At 31.1% G+C, this 16,633-nt stretch overlaps 1 long non-coding RNA gene across 1 annotated transcript in view; it reads left to right on the top strand.

Annotated features, from left to right (window-relative positions):
* The first annotated feature begins 846 nt into the window (after positions 1-846).
* LOC132729099 (uncharacterized) overlaps positions 847-16,633 on the top strand; it is a 290,758-nt gene continuing 274,971 nt past the window's right edge. The window contains exon 1 of the long non-coding RNA XR_009625567.1: positions 847-945. This is a non-coding gene — a long non-coding RNA (uncharacterized LOC132729099). The remainder of the gene's footprint in view (positions 946-16,633) is intronic.

A 16,633-nucleotide genomic window follows, 5' to 3' on the forward strand; every position in this document is an offset into this window, starting at 1 on the left:
CTATATTAATTTAAACTAAATTATTCTGGTTAAAAAAAGACAGTGTCTTTCAAGCACTTGTTTATATACAGAAGAAAAAGAAGAATAGTCCAGCCATCTGGGTTCATTTTACACGCACATTTTTGCAGTTATACAAAATGAAAAATATATCCAGTCTATAAGTGATTTATTTATTTTTCTCAAGTTTTATACTGGGAACAATTGTCCTTTCTGTGTTTATTTTGTATATATGTGTGTGTGTGTGTGTGTGTGTGTGTGTGCGCGCGCGCGCGCGCGCGCGTGCGTGCGTGCGTGTGTGTGTGTGTCTGTAACTGTTTATGTATGTATGAATGATTTATTGATTTGTTTGTGTTTTGTTCACATTACCTTCCTTGAAGCATGTATTTTTTCTTTTTCAAATATACGTTTTAGATGAATTCAAGTAGCCTAAATATCCTATCTTTGAATTGTAGAGGTCTTAACGGTTCAAAAAAGAGAATTGAGTTAATTAGATTTTTGAAGCAGAAAAATTGCAGTATTTACTGTCTACAAGATACACTCTTAACGTTAAATATGAATAAAAATATATACTGTGAATGGAATAGTGAATGTTTCCTGAGCCAAGGGACATCCAATTCACGGGAAGTTGCAATTCTTTTTAATAAAAATATTGAATATAATATTCATAGCAAACATATTGATAACAAAGGAAACTTTATTGCTGCGCGCCCACAGGCGCGGAGCTATTTGTGTTTACTATATTTTTTGTCCATGGGCCCGGATTTGAGCAACAAATCCTTTCGATTAACAGCTCAAAGTAAATCTGCATTCAAGAACTCCTTTCGGTTTCTATATTGGTTTCCCCGTCGGTGATTCGCAGCATGTCATATTATTGAATGAGAACCGGAAAGCAGTTCTGCTGTTACATAAATTCGAAAGCTATAAATAGCCATAAATGTTACTTCGGTTATAAATTTGTTATTTTCCTTTTCTGTACGAAATCTGCTGTGGTCATAGTATTATTTTTACAATAGGTTTATCTCTTAGATTTGGTTTGCTAAATTGCTAATCATGGTCATGCAACTATATAGTTAGGTGAAGAAGCAGGCGCTTGTTTTGGTTGAGTCTATTATATTTTGTTTAGGGGGTTGAGTTGTCATACACAAATTTAAAATTTATATGCATTTATTTTTTTCCAATGATTGTTATTATCTTAAATGCTTCTGGGATTGTTGTTTTATCAATTCATTTGTAAATAAGATTGTTATATGTCTATTAACAGAATAATTTTAATGAATACGAAATTAGTTCACACCTACATGTGTATTGGTAACGTGATGGTTTAAACCAATGAAAACACGTCAATATTATTATACTCAGGCAGAGAAAAAGTGTGCAAAGAGTAAATCGATAATCTTTATGTAGCCAGCAAACTTTGAATTGCAAGTATTTTTTTATATCTTTTCGGCAGGATAAACTGTCCGAGGATTCGTATCGTAAAATGGCTGCCCTTTACAGTATCAAGTGATTATCCCAAGCACCACAGCGACTTAGCGCAGGAATTTTAATCATAGCTAACCTCGGCGCGTATACCTTTTTCATATTTTATTGTAATAAATATTTACAAACTGTGTCTTTCGGGTCTTTTTTATCAATATATAACCAATAATGATGTTAATATGAATAAATAATCATATCTAAAATCTTTGACTATGATTTACAATGAAATTCTACCTTAAGTGTATTAAAAAGGTTTTTAATTTCCTGTAATTTTATTTTGTGATTATCCTTCAAAGCAGTCAATTGACCGTGAATTTTCTTTTCATATTTTGATTTCCTTGAAATCATCCTTGAAATCATTTTTCTCATCTGAAGGCATGCAACTTTAACATGGTGATACATTAATTACATTCCATGAAAATGTTTAAAGATATAAAATATCTCATGACATGTGTGTTCATTTTACATTACACCTTTAATTCAGCAAACATAAAGTCTTCACAAAAAGTAGTATGCAATCGTACCTATATTACATACGAATGTATGTAATATTTTTCTTGTTTAGTAGTACATGAAATTATAATTTGTTACATTTTGAAATACATTTAACCACAGCATATCAAGTATACTATTAATGATTGAATTTGTCAATAGAAAGAAGATTTCAGGCATAAGATTTTAACAATTTTGCTTTTGATAATTATTTTTAATTTATATTTATGAAATTAAATGTTTAATAATAACATGTTGATATATTGGTTGTTTTGAAATAATTAAACTTTAGTATATAACGTTACATTTCATTCGCGTCATTGGAACAGTATACCACTTTGTGAAAAAGAAAAAAGTTAGTGGTATGACTGGTGATATGTTCGGGGTCTGCATTTTGTACCCTTATGAGCGGATGGACCTTCAATAACCTGTTCCATGTTTGTTTAAACAAAGTCTGTCCAAAGTGAAAGTAGGCCAAAATTCATATAACAACAAAGCTCACATTGTTATATGACGAGCCATTTGCAAGTACACTTCCAATTCTATGTTTTAAAGACTATCTTAAACAAAAATAAAAATGATATCAATAAGAATATTTACCTTGAATGGGCTACATTCTGAAGACCAAAAACATTCTGTTGCAAAGTTTTATGCACATTTCATGAATGGCAAAATCCAGTTTAAAGTCTATTTTAGTGCAAACAAAAAAATTGGCCTCCATGACATGTGTAAAAAAGTAGTACCATGAAAATAAACATCATTTACCTATTTCTTGTGTACATGACAAACAGACACACTTCACTGTTACACATAAAAAGGTTAGATTTTAAAGTTTGATTGTGTTTTCATTTTAATTGTAGTTCATAAGGCTATAAATGATGATTGTTTTCTTGCACTACTTTTTTACAAAAAATAATGGAGGCCATGTGCTTAGAAGGACATGAGATACTGATTTATTTGGAGTTAAGTTTTGAAAGATTTTTGTATTTGCTGCAAAAAATAGCTTTTGTTGGCACTAAAACAGACTTTAAAAAGGATTTTGCCATTCATGAAATGTGCATAAAACTTTGCAACAGACTGTTTTTGGTCTTCAAAAATGTAGCACATTCAAGGTAAATATTCTTATTGTTATCATTTTTATTTTTGTTTATAATTGTCCTTTAAATATAAACCTGGAAGTGTACTTTCAAATGGTTCATTATTTTACAATAAGAGCTTTGTTGTTATATGAATTTTGGCCTACTTTCACTTTGGACAGACTTTAGTCAAAACAAACATGGTTGACAAAGCGGAATCACCTTAAGCATAGGCTATAGATAGATCTCATGACAACAACAGAAACTTTGATCTGCAGTTTGAACATGAAGTGTAGTGTTTCTTATGAATGGTTTTAAAGCAATTCAACAAAAACATATATATTGATCTCCCTAAAAATTAATTAACAATAGTTTTTTATATATATTACCAATGTCAAATAGCTTTCATATCTTTGTCTCGCACGAATATGATACTAGTGAATTTCCTCATACCTACCTAAAATTCAGGTAACAGTCTTCTATTATATTGATAAATACTGTATCACCATGTAACGCGTGTATAACAAACAAAAAAATCCTGAATTTGGTCTTTTTGAAATTCATCCCATTTTTTCATTCCAGAGTGTGATCTACTTTCAGTGTTGAAAGAAACCATTTGTTTTAATTTGACATGAAAAATATGCATGTAATATTACTATATTATAATATTAGTCCCTTTTGTTACTATTTGTATATTTGTTACAATTATAACAGACTTTGATATTTCTATCATCTTCTGTTACTGACTACAGTAGTGACACAAACAGAACACAGTACAGTCATGTCACATAACATTTACAAGTCTTGTTTGTATTCAATGGAATTACTTTCCTTACCAGGTAGGCATCAGTGAAAGCATTTTTATATTAAAATTTTTTCCCCTCTTTTTAATTATGGACAGTGCATAAGATAAGTATAATTATGCAAAAAATGGTTTACAAAACATTCGGAAAAAATCTACAATAGTACCTAATCTGAATATAACATGACCTGTGCGTAGGAATAATTTGGTAAGGTATCTGTAATGAGCACATTTTTTTTGCGCGGAGCTTCTCAATTGCTGCATTGCAGCAACATTTGTACTTGTTGTTTTAGACTTCACAATTGAGGAAAAAAGATTAACCCTTATAAATCTTTACGGTCCAAATACAGATCAGCCAATTTTTTACAGTGAACTGTTTGATATCATTGACAGAATAGGAAACGATTCTTATATCCTGTGTGGAGATTTTAACTTAGTTCTAGATCCTGACAAAGATTATTACAACTATAAATTTGTAAATAATAATAATGCTAGAAATTTTATATTACAAAATATTGATCAGCGAAATCTTGTTGATCCATTCATAGAATTTTTTCCAAATCTGAACAGATACACTTGGCGTAAACCGACTCCACTCCAACAAGCACGCCTTGATTTCTTCCTGGTTACTGAAACAATTTTCCCTCATGTAGAAAATATTAAAATTGAGATAAGCTATCAGTCAGATCATTCAATTGTTATAATGAAGATAAAGTTTAATGACTTTATACACGGAAAAGGTCTATGGAAACATAATAATTCCCTTTTAAAAGATACAGATTATTTGAATAAAATACAGACAAAAATAGTTGATATTAAAAAACAGTATGCTTTACCTATATATAACCTTGAAAATATATCGGAAATACCAAATGATGAAATTCAGTTTACGATAAATGATCAGTTGTTTTTAGAAACACTTTTAATGGAACTGAGAGGGACAGCTATATCTTACAGCAGTTATCTTAAGAAAAAAGAATAATAAATGAAATACATGAAATCGAATCAAACTTGTCAGACGATAAACTTAACCGATTGCAAGAATTGCAAAATAATTTAAAAGAACTTAATAATATTCAGCTTCAAGGTTATCTTATAAGGTCAAGAGCAAAATGGACGTTAGAAAGAGAAAAACCTTCAAATTTTTTTTTGCCGTTTAGAAAAACATAGTTACATAAATAAGACTATACATAAGATTCAAAAAGACGACGGTAGTATTCTTAATGATCAAAAGTTAATATTAAAAGAAATTGAAGATTTTTATAGAACTCTTTTCAGCAAAAAATCTTCATATGATGCAAATGATCAATTTTTACAATTTGTGGAAAATATAGATGCACCGGTTTTAAGTGATTCGGAATCCAATGTATTAGAAGGCTATATAAATTATGAAGAAGCTAGTAAAGTTTTACAAAATATGGCAAATAATAAAAGCCCGGGGACATCAGGCTTTAGTGCAGATTTTCATAAGGTATTCTGGAAAAATTTAGGTTTTTTTGTGGTAAGAGCTATCAATGATGCTTATACTTCAAATAAATTGTCAGTGACCCAAACACAAGGTGTAATAACATGTATTCCAAAAGAAAATAAACCTAAACAATTCGTGAAAAATTGGAGACCTATAACACTTCTAAATACCGTATACAAAATTGCTGCAGGTTGCATAGCGAATCTAATAAAACTTACTCTAGATAAACTAATAAATAAAGATCAAACAGGTTTCATCAAAGGAAGATAAATTGGAGAAAATACCCGTCTTATCTATGATATCATGCAGTATACTGAAGAAAATAACATTCCTGGACTTTTCCTTTTAATAGTTTTTGAAAAAGCTTTTCATTCACTCTCTTGGTCATTTGTACAGAATACTCTGTCTTTTTTAACTTTGGTCCGTCTATAAAAAAATGGTTTGATATTTTATATAAGGATGCAACTTCTGCTGTTAATCAATGTGGGTTTTTATCAAATTTTGTAAAAATAGGTAGAGGCTGCCGACAAGGAGATCCTCTTTCATGTTATATTTTTATATTATGTGCTGAAGTTCTAGCTTTAAAAATAAGAAATGATAAGATTATTAAAGGAATAAACATTAACAATGTAGAACATAAATTGTCACAATTTGCAGATGGTTAACAATGATTTTAGATGGATCAAGTGCGTCTTTAAATAAATCTTTGGAAATCTTGTCAGATTTTGCACAACTATCGGGACTTAATGTTAATTTTGATAAAACTAAGGTTGTGTGGATAGGAAAAATGAAATATTCTCAAAACAGTATAAAACAAGATGGAAATTGTCTTGGAATCAACATCAATTTAAAATGTTAGGCATAAATTTTCATGTTGACTTAAGTAAAATAATAGATTTAAACTATAGCGAAAGAATAGAAAATATCCGAAAGGTTATTCAAAATTGGAAAAGAAGAATTCTCACACCAATAGGTTAAATTGCTGTCATTAAATTTTTGATTTCATCTCTTAATCATTTATTCATTTCACTACCAAACCCTTCTGAAAATGTAATCAGTGTATTAAATAAAATGTTTTATGACTTTATTTGGCAAGGAAATGTAAAAATTAAGTCTTCCGCTATTGTAAAAAACTAAGATGAGGGCGGCTTGCAGATGATAAATATTTCTGCCTTTATCATGTCATTAAAAATAACATGGTTTAAAAAATAATCTCAAATGCTTGTTGGAAAAGTATTCTTTACGACAAAATAGATATGCAAAAGTTTTTTCACTGCGGAAACCATTATTTTGATAAACTTGCAAAAGAAACAAACAATCTTTTTTGGAAGGACACTTTTACAGCATTTTCACGCGATATTGAATTAATTCCAATCGAAAATCATTCTTTCGGAAAACATCCTTTATTTTAAAACAATAACATATTAATTGGTTCAAAAAGCGTATATTTAAAATCATGGTTCGATGCTGGAGTTTGTAACATAGAACACCTTATATCTGATGGAAAGTTTTTATCTTATAATGAATTTATTAAAAGATACAATGTCCAATCTAATATCTTAATTTTCAACGGTATGATTCTATCAGTAAAGCAATTTTTAAATAAATATAATATAATCTATAACATCCAACAGAAGAGCATTGGCCCAGACATACCGCTATACTTTAAAGATATTATATCAGACATAAACGGAGCAAAACCTTTCTATAATATATTAAATAAAAACAAATCAAAGCCAACAAGTATCGAAAAATGGACAAATAACCTTAATATAGCTTTTAGTGAAAACGAAGGGAAAATTGTATTCGAAATGCCTTTCAGAATTACCAAATGTGCCATGTTGCAATGGTTCCAAACAAGAATTTTACACAGGATTATTGGAACCAATCATCTTTTATACAAAATTAAGTATAAAGAAAGTCCTTTATGTTCTTTTTGTAGTAATGATGTTGAAAGCATTGAGCATCTATTCTGGATGTGTCCCATTGTCAAAAAATTTATAAATGAATTTCTTAAAATAAATGAAGCACCTTTTTTATCTTTGGGTACAAAAGAAATGATGTTTGGCTATAATGCAAAGGATGATTTATCTAACGCAAAAAACTTATTTTTAGTATACTTTAAAATGTATATTTATCAGTGTAAAATGCTTGATCTTTCTTTATCAATGATTGCAGCCAAAAATTTTATAACACAAAAGCTCAAGACTGATAAAGAGGTAGCAATCATAAATAATAGATTACAAAAGTTTGAAAATGTTTAGAGTCTTTTTAGAAAATTTATTTTTTTATTTTAAAAAAGAAAAATGTCAGCTGATAAAATATTATTTCTACAGTGAAAAGTACTGTTTTTGAGCTTAAGTAATTAAGAAATAATTCAAGCCAAAATAGCATGCTATAGATTTTATATAATGTTGATGCTTTTGAAACTATTTCTTAAGAAAATACGGTTATGAGTGCGAGTATGAATGCATGTGTCGTCCTTGTCCCTTTGTGTTTTTTTGTTGTTGTTGTTATTTTGTGTGTGCGCGTGTGTGTGTATGTGTGTGTGTGCGCGCGTGTGTGTGTGTGTGTGTGTGTGTGTGCGCGTGCGCGTGTGTGTGTGTGTTTTCTTTTCTTTTTGATTTCTTTTGTAATTGTTTTTTTCTTTCATTACATTGGTTCCACATCTGGTATAACCGTTCATATGCATGAAAACAAATAATTGTAAAACCACCGTGGGATGTGCTTCGACCCACAAATGGTTATGTGACGAAGCGAATAAATGGGGTTACCCCATGTGGGGCCTGAAAAAAAAAGAAGTTTACATAGGATTTACAGACCAGGATGATGATTTAAAAACAAATTGCATTTTAATTATTCTTTCTGTATGTTACCTTTGTTTATTTTGTATCTAAATAAAAGATTACAAATCCAAATAGGGTTGGGTTCACATATATATTTATCAATAGAACACTGTGTTACTAACAGGTAAATAAAAATAAACACTGTATCACTCTAGAAATGTCGCGCAACATTAATTTACTGTTTCTGCACTCTGTCCCACATTACAGCATCTACAATTAACTAGAGTAACAAGTTTAGAAGTCCAGCACACTGAAAATATATAAAATGTCACTAAATGCCTATTCATAATGTCTCATCTTTGCAGGGTTATCGCCCTCGAATTAAGAATATGTTAAAAACATATTAAATCATGATGTTCAATAGTTCACATTTGATACTTATTATTAAGTGGTTTTAGTGGCTTCATCTTAACCCTTAATAATAATACCATCAAGGTACATTAAAATACATTACAGTTACATTACATACATACAATAAATAGCCACTCAGTTAAAAGTTACTAAAATAACTTACACATAATAATATACAATTATAATATACAATGATGACTTACCCATTTCTGGAATTGTATGCTCTAAACAATATCAAATCATATGAATCAAACCATCTTATTACTTTACTCCAATCAACACTTCATTCACACAGTGACTGGGTGCTGAAAATTATCAAATAAAAATGCATATTATTGAGAAAAAGAGAAAGAGTTAAAAAGGGATGTCATTTCTGAACCATCTCAATTCTTTATTCAATTCTAAATACATGAAAATCATGGGTTTACTTCTCAAATAAATATATACTGTTTACGTGAAATACAGAAGTTATTCCTCACCGCTGTGGGTCCCGACAGGGAGGGACTTTGGATTATTTCATGTGAGGAAGCCATCCAGCTAGCTTACGGAACGTCGGTGGTTCTACTCAGGTGCCCGTTCGTGCCTGAAATAATGTACGGAAGGGCACCTGACGTCTACCTCCACCAGTAAAGCTGGAACGTCGCCAAATGACTTATACTGTGTCCGTGTGACGTAATACCCAAAACAAACAAACAGAAGTTATTGCCCAACAATAAACTTTAAAGTATACCATGATACAATTCCCAAATCCTTAAAACACCTAAAATAAATCATAATCGCATAATCACAACTATTCTCTATTGAAAAGACTTTTCAACTCCCGCAAAATATCATCAGCCTAAACACATTTCGAGGTATATTCAAAACGACAATCTGATTGGTAAACAATACAATTAAAAATAATAATTCAAGGGAAGTAGCTGGAATCAACCCAATTATATCTAAAACACGAAACAATGACACTGTTACATATGCATTTTCTCTTTGAAATACATGTCCTGTTTTCACGTAAAATAGAAGTTAAAGAAACATATTCTTGACAACTGTATTTTGTTTTAAAAGTTTAAAATAAAGTTTACAAATTTTATTCTTCAATTTTGTAACATCCTTATTCAGCTGAAGATTATATAACCCAAATTCATTTGGTTACAAATGTAGATCCAAAAGATTTAAATACAGCTATGCCGGAATAAAATCTTTCCTTGAGTTGTTTGCATGTATTCCGAACTTCTAACTAGAATAACAATGGATTTGTCTTGCTATAACAGTCTGATTTTATTGACCTGTCACTTATAAATACATTATAGCACTCATTTAAATAGTCGATTGACAGTAGAAGAAGGAAACATAAAATGATTCTTCTTGATAAGATGAAAAATGGACTCTCTCTTGTCAACTTATCAACTATTGACCCTCCGTCTGTAGGTGAAACCTCACGTTATGATTTAAGAAATTCGAAGGATATAAAAGGCATTTACACAAGAACATATGTATACTAAAACGCTTTTCTACCTTCAGGTCTCAAAGAATGGAATAGACTACCAATTGATGTACAAAATTCACCTACATTATCTGCTTTCAAGTGTCTCCTGAATAGAAACATAAAAAATGTCCAAAATATTTCTATACGGGTGTCAGAAAATGGCAAATATACCAAGTCTACGAACAGAGTGAAGTTCTTTAAATCACCATCTATACAGAACAAATATTGTCATCACACCTCTATGTCAATGTGGATTGCCAGAAACTTACCATAATGTTTTCTTTGAATGCAAACAATACAGAACTATCAGACACAGCCTTTTCCTAAATCTTTTAGCCTACTGTAATGCCACTGTTCACACACTACTAAACGGCAACACAAACTAAAGTGACGCATATTTCAGGCAGTTTAAATGTTTATCCGAGAAAGCAAACGATTTTCATAGTCTTTGCTACATTGCTCATCCAATTTACTCGCCGAATAGATCCTCTTTTCTTATATTTAATTAATTACGTTTCTTTGTGTATCTTAAATTATGAAATTCTGAAACTTTCTACAGTAATAAACACGATACTTATTGCGTCTAATCTAGTAAGTCCCTATTCCTCTATATAACTATCAGATAGAAACTTCTACTCAAGATATCCCTTTTTGTTTTGTAGGTCGCTAATTTGACTTAGAGACGAATCTTCTTCAATTTTATTTTTGTTTAAATCTACTAGTTTTAACAATTTTATTTCTACCTAAAATTCAGTATTTCAATATTTTCAAAATCCGTCATAGGAAAGCATTTTATGCTTTCGGATCTGACCATATTTCAGCATTGCATTGTATTATTTCACCATTGAATGTAAATGTTGTAATTGCAAAATGTTCGAAATGAAATAAAACTAAATAGTCGATTCCACTTCTGATCAGTCCGTATAAATTACAAGAACTAATATGGAGTATATGACTAATGTTTTGGAAAGTCACGCTGAATGTTTATGTTGTAGCCATATCCGCAATAGCACAGTCGGTTGAGGGATACCTAATGCATTATAGGTCTATGTTTCGATCAATACTCTTGCCAGATCTTTTTGTTATTCTTGAAGTATGTTTTAATGAATAGGGCTTGCAAAATGGTGAAAATCGAGATTGAACAACTTAAAAGCACAAATTTGTATGGTGGCTGATTTGTGTCATTCGTGTTTTTGCCTCGCGACCCCGCCAAGCAAAAAGTCGAGAATTAACGGTTAAAATGGCGGGCGCAGAGGGAAAACTCGCTTCAAAGCGGGAGCGCGGGGCAAAGTTAAATAAGTTAAACTTGGCCGCAGGTGCACGCAGGGAGATTAAGGAAATAAAACGGCGGTGCCGCGTAGATAAATAAATAAAACGTTGCCCCGCATCCTCGCTTATTAGCGTGTTTTCGGATTGCGATCCCGTCAAGCGAAAAGTCGAGAATTAATAAAATAAATTGGCGGGTGCGCGGATCGAGATTAAAGAAAATAAAACGGCTGGGTTGCAGGGCGAAAACACAAATGGCACAAATCAGCAACCATAGATTTGTCTGTATTGTTTTTAATTTTATGGCATTGAAATGACATTAATTGGTTTCAATTTTAATTCTTAAACCATGCTTTTTAAAAAGGGTATGTTCTTTGCAAAAATAAGTGTAAAACATATTAACAAAAACAGAACTAAAAACAAAGCGTCTTTAAACAATCATACCTTTATAAATGTTGAAATACAATCCGAAACATGCCTTCAATAATGTTGAAAATATAAATAAGAAAAATAAATGGACATACGCGGTCTCGATCTTACAACACCTTGGACATTTAGAAGTTATAACCCGGTAATTTACCCTATTGCGCTATAACAGTCAGTATAACTATGTATAGAAACAAATTAAATCTAATCGAATATTACTGCGTACATCTATCTAAGTTGTCCGATCATTAATGTATCGAAGATAAACATATTGTGTGCATTGACCGTGTATGCAATTAGTTTAAACAATATTTTTATTGATAATCCACACATTTACATAATAAATTGCATAAAATAAAATTTACGGATTGAGTAGGAAGCTTGTAAAGCTTTTTTGAAAACTCTCTCCGTAATCAGTATTTAACAAATTTCAAATAAATGGTAACAAAATATAAATATCTAAACTAACTATACATATCATATGGATTTGTTCTTGCTTTCTTACATACTATGTTTATGTCAAGTATTCATGAACTAAATTTAAGATACATTGCTGTTAGATTAGAGGTATAAGCACGAGTATGAATTCATTTTTAAAGGGATATATTGATTAGTTTAGTGATTGGTTAATTAAACTAATATGTTGAGAAATTTAATTATTAAAACATGTACATTGGAGAAGTAATAATAGAAGAGAAGAAGAGATAAGGAACAAGAGAAAGAAAGAAAGTCACTTTACTACTATGGAGTTGGAGGACCTTTTTCTTTTCAAACGAATATTATTATGTATCAAATCTTTTTGTTTTTTGTATGTATTTATGTATATGTGATATAATTGTTTCGTTTTGAGCACCGGTAAGTGAATTATCGCCGTATAGTAAATTATTCAATGTTACAGTTGTGATTTGACTTAAATTGTTTATAAGGACAGTGCGGTCATCTTGATACATGGGGCAGCGGAGGAAATAGTGTTCTGTATTTTCTATTTCACCACATATACAAAAAAGGCTTTCTATTTTTTTTTTTTTGAAAACAGATGTTATTTCAGAGAGCTGTAATGTGTTCTTAATCGAGTATGTAATATTTAATATTTTCCTTCACCTACATAGTAGTGAGCCAGGACATTTTGAACATCTTCATTAAGTTTTTTTTTTATATTGCAAGCGATGGTAAATTTCTTAGTTCGGCTGGGAGATCTATCAAGTCTTTAATTGAAGATGGTAAGAATGAATTTGAATAAAGTTGAGTTTGACAGAAAATTTTTCTAGTGTTACTTGCATTTCGTAAGTTGTATACTGAAGTTTGTCCTACTGTGTTTGGAACTATGGAAGATAGATATTGTGGAGATAGGTGATTAAACATTTTATATAGCAGATTTAGTTTGTGTTTATAGCGTCTTACTTTTAGGGGTTGAAAACATGTGTTTTCATACAGATTTGAGAAAGAAACAAGTTTCGTTGTACCAGTTATAATTCTGCAGGCTTCAAGTTGGATTTTTTCTAACTCGAATTCATCTTGTTGAGTAATATTATCCCAGACTACATCTGAGTATTCAAAAAGAGGCCGGATGAAAGAAAGATATATAGTTTCGAGTGATCTACGATCAGTGATGAATTTTAAAGACCTCATAATATTAAGTCGTTGCCATGCCTTTTGTGATATGTTCATTATATGGGGATGCCAAGTTCCTTCAGATGAAAAAGTTACTCCAAGATGTTTGTGAGTGGTCACCTCATTTATTTGTATTCCGTTCATACTAAGGGGAGGATGAACAGGTTTATTAACCTCACGGGAAAAAAATGACAGATTCAGTTTTATTTGGATTGAAAGTGACAAGCCATCTGTTTGCCCATACAGTAATTTTCTCGAGATCTAAGTTAAGTGTTGCAGCAGCGGTAACAGGATTATCAACGAGAATATACAAACTTGTATCATCTGCAAAGAGTCTGATGTATGAATTTATGTCAAGGACAATATCGTTAATACATATGAGGAAAAGAAGCGGACCTAATATAGACCCTTGTGGCACTCCAGCTGTGATAGAAGCCATTTGTGATGAGCCGCCAGGAAGAACTACTTTTTGTTTTCTTTCAGAAAGATAATCGCGAAACCAATTTAATAACACACCATTTATTCCAGTAGACTCAAGCTTAGAAATGAGACCTTTGTGCCAAACACGATCAAAAGCTTTGGATATATCACAGAACACAGCTCTTACTTCTTTGCCATCATCAAGGGCTTTACAAAATGTGTTATATATAGAGACAAGTTGGTTAGTCGTAGAGTCGTTTGGAACAAAACCAGATTGCAATGCAGTTATTGTGTTATTTGAGACAAAGAAATTGAAAATGTGTTTGTGTATAATTTTTTCTAAAGTTTTACTAACTGTGCTGAGGAGTGATATTGGTCTATAGTTAGAAACAATTGTTGGGTCTCCTTTCTTATATACTGCACAGACATTGGCAAGCTTCCATTGTGACGGGACTTTTGAAGTTATAATTGATTTATTAAATAGACGACACAGAGGTACAGCAAGTTCTCCTGACAGTTCCTTGAGAATTCTGTTATTAATATTATCAGGCCCTGATGCTTTACCTACACTTAGTGTTTTTAGAGTGTCCTGAACCTCTTCATATGTAATATGTATTATATCAAGATAATTATTGTTATTATTATTATGATTAATATCAGAGTTAGGGACAGGTTTATTCTTATCATCAAGTGAGGATTGCAATTGGAAAAAATTATTTGGTAAGTTTGCCTTTTCAGTGTCAGATGTCAACAAGTTGCCATTGTCATTTAATATTTTAACATTACTATTTACTGCTGGCCTAATAAATTGTTTGAGGATTTTCCAGTAATCTGATGTGTTTAGATTTTGATTTCTTAATTTTTCCGACAGTTTTTTGATATGTTCAGATTTAGCATTTCTAAGTAAGTGAGTTGTTTTGTTTCTTAATGTTTTATATTTATTCCAGTGTTCTTCATTATTTGATTTTTTAGCTCTTTCCTTTTTCTTATACATTTCTTATTTCGTTATGCATCCATGGAGGATCTGATTGTCTAATTGTTACTGTTTTGTTTGGGATGTGTTTCTTTGATTATGATATAATTGTCTGTGTTATATTGTTTGCATAGGTATCAATATCATTATTTTCTAGAGAATCCCAGTTATATGCAGCTGCATCACGCCTCATATTGTCAAAATTACATTGGTCATATTTCCAGACAAGACGTTTAAATGATTTAGCATGTGGTTTGTTGCAGTGAAGTAAGCAATAAACTGGACAGTGATATCTTTGTTGTTGATCAAGAAAAGGGTCACCAACACCTGATGTATTGACACTACACTCAGAAGAAACAAGGTAAACGTCGATAAGAGAAGAGGATGATTCGGTGTATGCAATTGACAGGGTTATCAAATCAAATGATATAACAGTGATCGCATTGTTGTTTGTTTCGATTTAACGGCACATGTTATTACAATGATTGTACTTGTATGTTAAGAACGTAATGATTTCTGTTTAAGTTTCTGACATTTTCCTGCATTACCACTTCGAAATCCGATTCAATTATATATATCGAATTTCGATGTTGCAATGCAGGAAAATGTCAGAAACTTAAACAAAAACCATTACGTTTGCTATTTTAACTTTTACTGTTTTATTTTATATATACATAAGTCTGTGAATTCATATAATAAAATATGTATTATACTGTTTTATATGATTCATACATATTGTTGTTTTCTTTTACAGATTGTTCCTTCAAACTTCAAGACAACTTATTTTGTAATAACCTTCAAGACAACCTTTTTGTAATAAATAGACATGGGTATAAAATAGGACCTTGCTGGAGCAGGTTCCATGTATTGAAACATTGAAAATAGCGAATCATCTTATTGAAATATCATACATCGAACTTTGATTAGTCGATTTTCTCAATGTGTCGAAGTAAAATGAAAGTCCCGATTTTTTCCCTTATATATTCCTTAAAAAACCTATTTATGAGTCGAGAGATTTTATTTGTCGATATGTGTGTGTGTCTGCGTGCGTGCGTGTGCGTGCGTGCGCGCACGTGTGTGTGTGTGTGCGTGCGTGCGTGCGTGCGTGTGTGTACAATTAAAATATACATATATAAATTTGCAAAGTTACGACTGTGTATTGGGATATGTTATACCAAATGAAATACGTTTGTTAAAGTTAAAATCTTATCGTAAAACATTGCCCTGAACAGGCTCAGCAAAAGTTTGCACGAAATATAGTATGATAACTGTCCAACATATGACTCTTACATATATTTGAACCCGAAATCAGTTATTTGGAAATCTTTTTCTTTTTTAGTGCCTAAATTATTTAAATGAGCTTAATAATGAAACCAATGATTAAATGCTGTATTTAGCTAATTATATAATAAAATATTTAACTAATTAGCATATATGAAGATAAAGATGGAACAATTGATATTTATATTTGTTAGCCATTTTTATGTAATACATAGTGGCATGTACATTATTTTAAGATCACAGCATACATTCAATGAGCAAAAGAAAAGAATTCATGAATCATAATATTCTCTGATTAATCTATCAAGATTTATTAAATAGATAAATGTCCAACAGGCCAATTAAATCTGTAACAGCTTCCTAAAAGGTACAAATAGGACATATTCCGAGTCATGTTAGTTTCGTTGCGTTTTGGCGATAAGTACAGATTTAATGATGTAGAATTTTGCAAGGAATTCAAAAGGCCACTTTGTTTATATTTCGCTTCCTTAATTAACAAATTGATTCGAAACAAATTCAGGTGGCAAGTACCGTAGTTGTTCGTAATCAGTTGGTACAAAATGTGAAGCACATCTTTACCTTTTCTACAAAATGATGCAAAATCCATTCCATTGGCTTAATATGCCTTTTAACGCCATACAGTATTCTTGCATAACTAT

The sequence above is a fragment of the Ruditapes philippinarum genome, unplaced genomic scaffold (assembly GCF_026571515.1).
Source record: "Ruditapes philippinarum isolate M1 unplaced genomic scaffold, ASM2657151v2 ctg658_1_1_1_1, whole genome shotgun sequence".
In the NCBI taxonomy this organism is placed as follows: Eukaryota; Metazoa; Mollusca; class Bivalvia; order Venerida; family Veneridae; genus Ruditapes; species Ruditapes philippinarum.